Here is a 10,198-nt window from a genome sequence, read left to right as displayed (position 1 = left end):
AAACAATGTGGCAAGTGTAAACCACTGTAACATTTACTGTGCTCCCGTCGAGTTATATAATATAATATAGGTCTAGCTAAATTAGTAGCTAGCTGTGGTCAGCTATATTTCCAAATGTTTTTATGTTATTTGTATTTTTAACATTCCCAAATAACTTCTGTGCAGCAAAGGTAACTTTCAGAGATAATTTGCCCTAACCTGCAAATAATATTGGTGATGTTTTGGCATCCATTGACAGTGGGCTGCAGAATTATTGATAAATATGAACAAAAAATGCTGTACACTAAAAAAAAAATCATTTTGGGAATAAGCTTTATTGTCCAACATGCGTAAAGTAGTGTGCATTATTAATGATTCAGTGAGTCCATCAAAGTATTACATTTTTCAAATAAACAATATATTTCCCCAAAAAACAGGTAAAAAAATACTTTGGCAAAGATAACAGCGATGAGCCTTTTCCTATAGAAAAGGTTACAGATTTTTTATGTCACATGCCATGTGACTCCTCTAGGAGGGAGATGCAACACTTCTGTAATTTCTTTTGTTGTTTGCTGACGTCTTTGACAGTTTGGCAACCACTACTGTGGAGGGCACAGCTGTAACTTGCGGATTGGAATGATGGAAGACACAGTCTGTATTTACCCCTTATATTGATCACAAATGGTGCTGAATTTCTTTAATTGATTTTGACAGTGTGATGGCGTGGGTGCATTTGTAGAACATTACAAAATGCGCTTCCACCAAGTATGACTCAGGGGGGTGTATACTTAAAAAATTAGGAAATTTCAGTTTTGTCCATTAAATGCACTCTTTTTTTCAAATTAAAAATTAAAATAAGCAGTTATACTGCTACACAACGTTAATTGGCGCACCGATTTCGTAGAGGGTAAAACCCCTACGTTATTTGGCGGCCCATGCGAGGACCCCTACACTGCCATGCAGGGCACTGACCAGCTCGGCAGGAGCATTTGGGGGTTGGGCATCTTGCTCAGGGACACTTCGACACAGCCCGGGCGGGGGATCGAACCGGCAACCCTCCGACTGCCAGACGACTGCTCTTACTGCCTGAGCCATGTCGGCCCCAGTAAATGTTGGTCGAGCCAACACCTATTCCCATAGCCAATTAGAGATGTACACATGGTTAGCCCATTTAAAACAAAATCGCTTGTAATTTTCAAGCACAAGTTGCGTGGTAGGGTATGGTAGCCTGCAAAACACATAAAATTACGGTTCGCCTTGAGACACTACATAATATGCAACCAGCAACATTGGCTCAAACTAAAAATCTATACATCAACATAACTATTTACTGTAATCACAGAATCCCAATGTGTCCGATCTGAACACCGTGTAACAGTTTATGTTCTTGGCTATTGTCAGTTGCATCCCACATACGGGAATTCAGAAACATTTCTGCTCAAATGACATGTTAACTAGCTATGTAACAAGGTAGGACAACGGGTGGCATGCTATCAACCAGCACACAGACCAGCTAGCCAGAGCTAACGTATAAGCTTAGCTAAAATCTTTGCTAATAGTTATTGTTCTAATTAGCTAGCTAAATGAAAATAAAAAAAGTTAGGCTACTTACCTAGCTAACTAGCTATCTATTTTTCAGGCTTAAGTTGTGCTACTGTTCTAGGATATGATTTCCCAAAATAACTAAGTAATGTTATGCCTGAGCCTGGATCAATGGGTAACATACACCACAAACAACAGCATCTCTGGTTAGTCTGTAACTATTATAGCTATCAAAAGAAAAAGAAAAATAGCTATCAGTGTGTCTTGTTGGATAATTAGGTATCGATAGCTAGCTAGCTCCATGCTTAGCTAGCTAACCTATATTGGCCTGGTGGTGAAGTAACATTAACATTACTAGCTAATTGTGTAAACTAGCTAGCTATGTAACGTTAAATAGGATAATTTAGCTACAATGGCAACCTCTAGCTAGCTAGCTATGTTATTAAGTCCTGTAAAGCATACATTAAATCAACAACAGCAGTGGAGTAGTTGTTAGTGCCAAGCTTACAACACACCATTGCCTTAAAGGAGCACTGTCACGCTTATTTCAGTTGAGATTATGAAATGCTTAAATGATGTGTGTTGGCCTTTATAAAATCACCGTCAGTATAGCTGTTTCCTATGGGGCAAAACTTCTAAGGGCAAACACGTCCAGTGACATCGCTGGACGCGTTTGGCTTCAAACTCCAGCCTGTATTTCCCAAAAGGTAACGGGCGCTCAAACCATAGAGTGTATAAGAACTAGGTTTTAATGTTGTGGCTGATTGGTGTATGTAACACATTATATTTACTGACATCTTTATATCAGTGGTTACACTAATGCAGAATTCTGATAATAAAGGAAAAATGCAGAGTAAAATGTGTCTTGCATTCCACAAAAGAAGATATTTTGAGGTTAAGTTATTAAAAGGTGTTGATTTAAGAAGCAACTGCAACTCGGGTTGCCACATTTGATTTGTGAAAAACTGGGACATTTGACGCGCCATTATCCATTTGGAAAAGTGCTCTTTTTTTGCCCAGTCTGAGTTATAGATATCGTTACCTGTTTACAGACATGGGATTGGATGTCTAAACGTAAAGAAGAAAAAAACAGAATAGCAGTAGAAGAATTTGGTTTTATTTGGAACTCTGACATTTAGAAGTAGCCTACAAAAAACCGGGACAATTCGTGTTGGGGCTGTCGCTCAAAAAAAGAGAACAATCCCGGGAAAAGCAGAACGTGTGGCAACCCTAACTGCAACTGACCCTGTGGAAATAATTGCTGCCACACACACACACAGACAGACAGACAGACAGACCCTGTGGAAATAACTGAAAGTATTTCTAAGCCGATCAGCTTTCAGTATCTAGCATGTGTTGTAGTTAGTCATAATATTTACATGGTCCTGGGTAGCTACAGAAAGTAAAGTGCATGCATCGCTTTCATCTCTTCTCTTTTTGTGCTTGCTTAGTGACCTAGCTAACTAGTTAGTTTAAAACAAACTTCAATCCACGTGCAATGGCACAAGCCAAATGGTACCTGAAGGTTTTGCAAAATCAGCCATCGCAATGCTAACGGTCAAGAGAGCAATAGCAGCAACAAACACTTTCAAACCACAACACTGTTCACCCTCCCCCTTCTCTGTAACGCATTGGTTGTGGCAATTACTGAGCTTCAATTATTGTAGTTATACAATGTTTTGGTACAGAGTGTCAGGCCTTCAACTGTATATTTTGAAACACAAATTTAAGGACTATACAGAGGGTGCCAGTGAGCCTTGTAACAATCTTACCTATTGTACCTTTAAACTACTTCTGGTTCTCCTTTCAAATGGTCAAATACATCAGGAATATTACACAGTGAGCCAGCATTGAGCAAACAGGAACAGGCGTCATTTCTACCGCTGCGTTTCCGATGCAGCAAAGATCCCAGCACACTGACACAGCTCCTCACCACTGAAAGGAACACTGTCGCCATGGCTGGTAAGCCCTGAGATACATTCTATATTTTGTACATGCTTGTTAACCACAAGAGAGAAATACTTAAAAACTTCAGTGAATTACAGTATTACATACAGTATATAAAACATAGGCATTCAAGCATTAAGTTCACTTTACTTGTAATAGCATATATACGGTAATAAAAGCGTACTGTATATACAGTATGTAGTAGTAGTAATCTCTGAAGGGTGACATTTGCTCAGGAGGTAAGAGGACCGTCTGGCAGAGTTGCTGCTTCGATCCTCCGCCCTGAGTATCAAAGTGTCCTTGAGCAACCCTCAATTGCTCTTGACAAGCTGGTGGTACCTTGCTTGGCCGCCTCTTGCTGTAGGTTTGTGAGTGAATGGGTGAATGAGAGGCACTTTGGATAAAAGAAGTCAGTTTACCATCTATGCACTTTACATTTACTTTTCCCACGCCATAAGTGAGTGGTGAGAATGTTCTAGGCTGAAAAATGTGGTACAGTCAGGTCCATAAATATTGGAACATCGACACAATTCTCATCTTTTTGGCTCTATACACCACCACAATGGATTTGAAATGAAACGAACAAGATATGCTTTAACTGCAGACTTTCAGCTTTAATTTGAGGGCATTTACATCCAAATCAGGTGAACGGTGTAGGAATTACAACAGTTTCTATATGTGCCTCCCACTTTTTAAGGGACCAAAAGGAATGGGACAAACAATCATAAATCAAACTTTTACTTTTTAATACTTGGTTGCAAATCCTTTGCAGTCAATTACAGCCTGAAGTCTGGAACGCATAGACATCACCAGACGCTGGGTTTCATCCCTGGTGATGCTCTGCCAGGCCTCTACGGCAACTGTCTTGAGTTCCTGCTTGTTCTTGGACCATTTTCCCTTCAGTTTTGTCTTCAGCAAGAGAAATGCATGTTCAATCGGATTCAGGTCAGGTGATTGACTTGGCCATTGCATAACATTCCACTTCTTTGCCTTAAAAAACTCTTTGGTTGCTTTCGCAGTATGCTTCGGGTCATTGTCCATCTGCACTGTGAAGCGCCGTCCAATGAGTTCTGAAGCATTTGGCTGAATATGAGCAGATAATATTGCCCAAAACACTTCAGAATTCATCCTGCTGCTTTTGTCAGCAGTCACATCATCAATAAATACAAGGGAACCAGTTCCATTGGCAGCCATACATGCCCACGCCATGACACTACCACCACCATGCTTCACTGATGAGGTGGTATGTTTTGGATCATGAGCAGTTCCTTTCCTTCTCCACACTCTTCTCTTCCCATCATTCTGGTACAAGTTGATCTTTGTCTCATCTGTCCATAGGATGTTGTTCCAGAACTGTAAAGGCTTTTTTAGATGTTGTTTGTCAAACTCTAATCTGGTCTTCCTGTTTTTGAGGCTCACCAATGGTTTACATCTTGTGGTGAACCCTCTGTATTCACTCTGGTGAAGTCTTCTCTTGATTGTTGACTTTGACACACCTCCTGGAGAGTGTTCTTGATCTGGCCAACTGTTGTGAAGGGGTTTTTCTTCACCAGGGAAAGAATTCTTCTGTCATCCACCACAGTTGTTTTCCGTGGTCTTCCGGGTCTTGCTGTTGGTGTTGCTGAGCTCACCAGTGCGTTCTTTTTTTTTAAGAATGTTCCAAACAGTTGATTTGGCCACACCTAATGTTTTTGCTATCTCTCTGATGGGTTTGTTTTGATTTTTCAGCCTAATGATGGCTTGCTTCACTAATAGTGACAGCTCTTTGGATCTCATATTGAGAGTTGACAGCAACAGATTCCAAATGCAAATAGCACACTTGAAATGAACTCTAGACCTTTTATCTGCTCCTTGTAAATGAGATAATGAGGGAATAACACACACCTGGCCATGGAACAGCTGAGCAGCCAATTGTCCCATTACTTTTGGTCCCTTAAAAAGTGGGAGGCACATATATAAACTGTTGTAATTCCTATACCGTTCACCTGATTTGGATGTAAATACCCTCAAATTAAAGCTGAAAGTCTGCAGTTTGTTTCATTTCAAATCCATTGTGGTGGTGTATAGAGCCAAAAAGATGAGAATTGTGTCGATGTCCCAATATTTATGGACCTGACTGTATATCTTCATTTTGAAAAGCACAGTGTGTTGGAGATTTTGATGCTGTGGGAATTTTTTTGGAATGTCTTAGCTTCATCATATAGCTACTTCAGAGGTTTTTTTCCCCAGAATAAACTAATAAATTATCTACACTCACTGAGCACTTTATTAGGTATTTATTGGACTTAGACTTCTACTGCTGTAGCCTATCCACTTAGAGTTATGATGCGTTGTGTGTTCAGAGATGCTCTTCTGCATACCACTGTCGTAATGTGTGGTTATATGCATTACTGTCACCTTCCTGTCAGCTTTGACCAGTCTGGGCCTTCTCCTCTGACCTCTCTCATTAACAACGCGTTTCTGCCTGCAGAACTGCTACTCATGATGTTTTTAGTTTTTTCGCACCATTCTCTGCAAACTGTAGAGAGAGACTATTGTGCATGAAAATCAAACCACCCTGTCTGGCACCAACAATCATTCCACGGTCAAACTCACTTAGATCACTGTAGTTGAAAAACTTTGTTGCAAAAAAGCTTTTAGATCTCCTATAAAGAAATGCTTTATACAATGATCATTTGTATATCCATTTGCAAAGATGATTCTTTTATTCATCTTCTACTCCTTATACTTTTATAAACGGTTTATGTTTTTATACAGCAGTCTCTTCATATATTGTTAAAAAAAGAATATTATTATTTGTGTGTCTTATTCTAAGCAGATAAGTCGTTAAATTTATTATAGAATAATTTATGATAGAACTTTATTCATAATGCATAATACATTTATATTAAATAAAATAGCATGGTTTATTTATTCATACTTTTCATGTTATGAGAATATATTTGTCAATTTTGTGTGTGCATGCATGCATGTCAATTAAATGTGCTAGAGCAGCTTATATACAAAATAAATGTGAAATATTACTCCATAATACAAACTTGCCGGCAAATAATATCATGTATTGAAAATATTTGTTTCAAAATCAATTCAGTACTACTAAGTTCCTGAGGGCACTAAGCTCATGAGGGCACAACATTTATGATGTGGCCACTTCATGGGAACAAGATACTTACCTCATGGCCACCCGACTAAACTAATTACCACATCGGCAAGAAGACCCCAATTGATGGACATTGATGTGGTCACACACGACCTGCCTACCTCTATATATGACAGCAGACATTTCTCAACCAGTTTTGTTGTATTTTATCCTGCTGATGTCTTGATCACACCCACTGCTGAAGAATCTCAGAAATCCAGTCCGGTCAACCGAATAGGGCATGGAAATCGGAAGTAGCGTATACAAAATGATGACTGCAAAACACTATGAACACTATTAGTTACACTATTATTTGAGCAAGAATTTGAAATAATGTCAGAAATAGGCAAGGGAGTGAGCTTAATGGCTGTTGCCAAAGAGTAGCCGTTTTGACATAAAAAAGGACCAGGACAAACTTTTCTGTTGGATGGAAGCGAGAAGCAGGTGAATAATTTTAAATCCAGGAGATCACGTCGCACTGATGGCTACAGTGGCAACTTCTCCTTATCGAATACATAGCAATGGGAAAACTATCTGCCTCTATTAAAAAACAAACCGCTGACTTTATCAATCTGGAATCCGTTCATCGATACCCTTCTGTTCTGTTTTGAATGTCAAATTTTTGTCTCCTGTCTTTTTAACACCATTTTTAACACTTGTATTGCACTTCAGCGCACAAAAAAACCCCACTAAAATAACACTAAACTAAATTAATTAGTTTGTGTAATAATATGTGACTTTGTTTTATACAGCAACGAACAAGATTGTGTCCGTGCCTGACTTTGATGACCTTTACGGGGACTTATTCACCGCCGTGGCGAATGACAGCATCGAGATTGATCTGGAAACGGTGGTCTGCGAGATCCCCCCGCTGCACTCTGCGGTCTACACCATCATGTGCACCTTCTACATTCTCATCTTCCTGATGGCCCTGCCGGGAAACCTGCTGGTCGGGCTGGTGATTCAGTCTTGTAGGCAGACTCTCTCCCCCTCCGACATATACCTGTTCCACCTGGCTGTGGCTGACACCCTGCTGGCCCTCACCCTGCCCTTCCGAGCTGCGTCTCTGATGCAGGGCTGGGTGTTCGGAGACGCGGCCTGCAAGCTCTTCAACCTGGTGCTGGAGGTGACCTTCTACAGCAGCGTGCTGTTCCTGGTGTGCATCAGCGTGGACCGCTACCTGGTGATTGTGCGCGCCATGGAGACACGTAAGGAGCGCAGGCGTCTGTGGAGCTGGGGCGTGTGCGGAGGCGTGTGGGTGGCGGGGGCCGCGCTCTCGCTGCCTGCTCTGTACAGCCGGGCCGTGGCCCCCCCCGGGCAGGGCCGGGAGGAGTGCACGCTGCACGGCGACCCGGAGAACGCCTCGCTGAACCGGCTGGTGATGCGCGTGCTGCGGCACACGCTGGGCTTTCTGCTGCCGCTGGCGGCCATGTTGGGCTGCTACGGCGTGACGCTGGCGCGGCTCCTCCGCACGCGCGGCTTCCAGAAGCAGCGCGCCATGCGCGTCAGCCCTACCACCTGTCGGCCATGGCGGACACGCTGATGCGCTTCCAGCTGGTGGAGCGCTCATGCCGGGCTCGGCAGGCGGTGGACAGCGCCCTGTTCGCCACGCAGAGCCTGGGGCTCGTGCACTGCTGCATCAACCCCGTGCTGTACGCCTTCATCGGGGAGAAGTTCCGCAGGAACCTGCTGCTCCTGTGCCACAGGACGGGGGCCCTGGAGCGGACATCCGCCTCCCGCTACAGCCGCTCCACCTCCCACACCTCAGAGGCCAGCTCCCCCGTCATGTGACCAGTGTAAGGACCACATTTCCCACAATCCCACAGGACAATTCTGCGACATCCACCCTGCAGGACGTCTCGTTTGGTTCAGCCAATCCCCAAATAGCGGGAGCAATAAACTTTCCCAATAGAAGAGCAGGGCACGCTCTTGGGATTTTTGTAAAGTCACACACACATTCCTAACATACCCCACGAACGTCCCGTTAGTTCAACCCCATATCGGTTCTGTGTTTGTATGTTTGCTTAATAAATATATTTTATTAAACCCGGTGTCTGTTTTGCCGTCACAGACATAGTTAAAGCAGTCTTTCAAAGAATTTCCATCCTTCAGGTTATCGGTATGTTTAATCATTGATATTGGTTATTTTAATTATTAATTAAAATACAAAAATTTGTGGTGAGATATTTCTGATAACAGTAATTTTAAAAGACTGATTACTTTTTGCAGTTATTCTGCTACATAACATTAATTGGTGCCCCGGTTTCATAGAGAGTAAAACCCATACTTAGAGGCCAACTCGCCCGTCATGTGACCAGGGACACTGCTCACACCTCAGAGGCCAACTCCCTCGTCATGTGACCAGGGACATTGATCCTGTATTTCTCCAGGGGAAGATGGTCTCCTGCTTAGTCTAATCAACTGTATGCTCTGGAGAAGAGTGTCTGCCAAATGCCATTAATGGAATGGAATGTAAAATGCAAATGCTATGTAAGTTGTGCTGAATAAGAGCATCTGCTAACCTGTATTTTAATGTAATTTTGGGTTGGGTGGGAGTAGGGGGGGGGGGGCGGGGGGGGCATTGCAGAAAGCATAGAACTCGCCTACAGATCAAAGAAAAACTAGGCTAAGGCTTATTTTCATTTTGAGTAAATACATTTGTTTCCATATGAATTCAATCTAATTTTATTTTTCTTTGAATTAAACATTGGAATTAATTTATTTCTGATGGCAGCTGTAATTAATTATGCACACTATTGCAAGCTACAAAGCTAACACTGCTAGTCAATTTCACAAGCAAGTGATATCTGTATTGCATTTTAAATTTTGTACAGTAGTTAGCTAGGTGAAGATGTCATGCTCAAATTAAATTAAAATGCATTTATTTGCTACTGTCTATTAAACATGGTTTCAAGCGTTGCATGCTGGGATATTCCACTTACTGTCACTCGCACCCACACACACACACACACGTGCACAGACACAAACACATGCACAAACACACACACACACGTCATTTTCCTTAAGCCATAGATTTACATTCACAGTCCGATAGGATACCAAATGATTCCTTACAATACAATGAATAACGCATTGTTCCTTCAGTATAGCACTGTACCGTTGTGGCGGGGTTCTCTTGGGAACTCCTCAAAAATCGAAAAACTCAGGCGTACTCGGAAAATCTCGGTTTAGTGAGATTTAATTATGCCGGCCTCCAAGACAACACAGTGTGAATATTTACAAAGAAAAAGTTCAAAAAATGGAAAAACACCGAAAACAAAACACTCTATATACAAAAGGGTTTCCAAAGGAAAAAGGGCATTTACCCACTTGAGTTCTTCAGGAACTCACACTTATAGCCAACAATTTAAACGATGTTACCTTCTCAGTAACTGAGTCAAGACTCCCCTTATAGGGGAACAGCAGCCCCTTTTAAACATATAGCCCCTCCCACTAGGCTTAATTATTCCTTAGAAAACAATTTCCTAATTTCCCCACAGAATAAAGCTTCTACCATTTATCAAATCAAGGATCAACTATATCCTCCTAAACAGTTCCCTTAAATCAAAATACATTATTTACTGTGCAAAT

General features: G+C 41.8%; 1 pseudogene; it reads left to right on the top strand.

Moving 5' to 3' along the window:
* Nucleotides 1-3,454: 3,454 nt before the first annotated feature.
* LOC133116840 (C-X-C chemokine receptor type 1-like) lies at nucleotides 3,455-9,124 on the top strand (annotated as a pseudogene).
* The last annotated feature ends 1,074 nt before the right edge of the window (nucleotides 9,125-10,198 follow it).

The sequence above is a fragment of the Conger conger genome, chromosome 17 (genome assembly GCF_963514075.1).
Source record: "Conger conger chromosome 17, fConCon1.1, whole genome shotgun sequence".
Lineage (NCBI taxonomy): Eukaryota > Metazoa > Chordata > Actinopteri > Anguilliformes > Congridae > Conger > Conger conger.
This window is presented reverse-complemented; position numbering and strand designations above follow the sequence as displayed.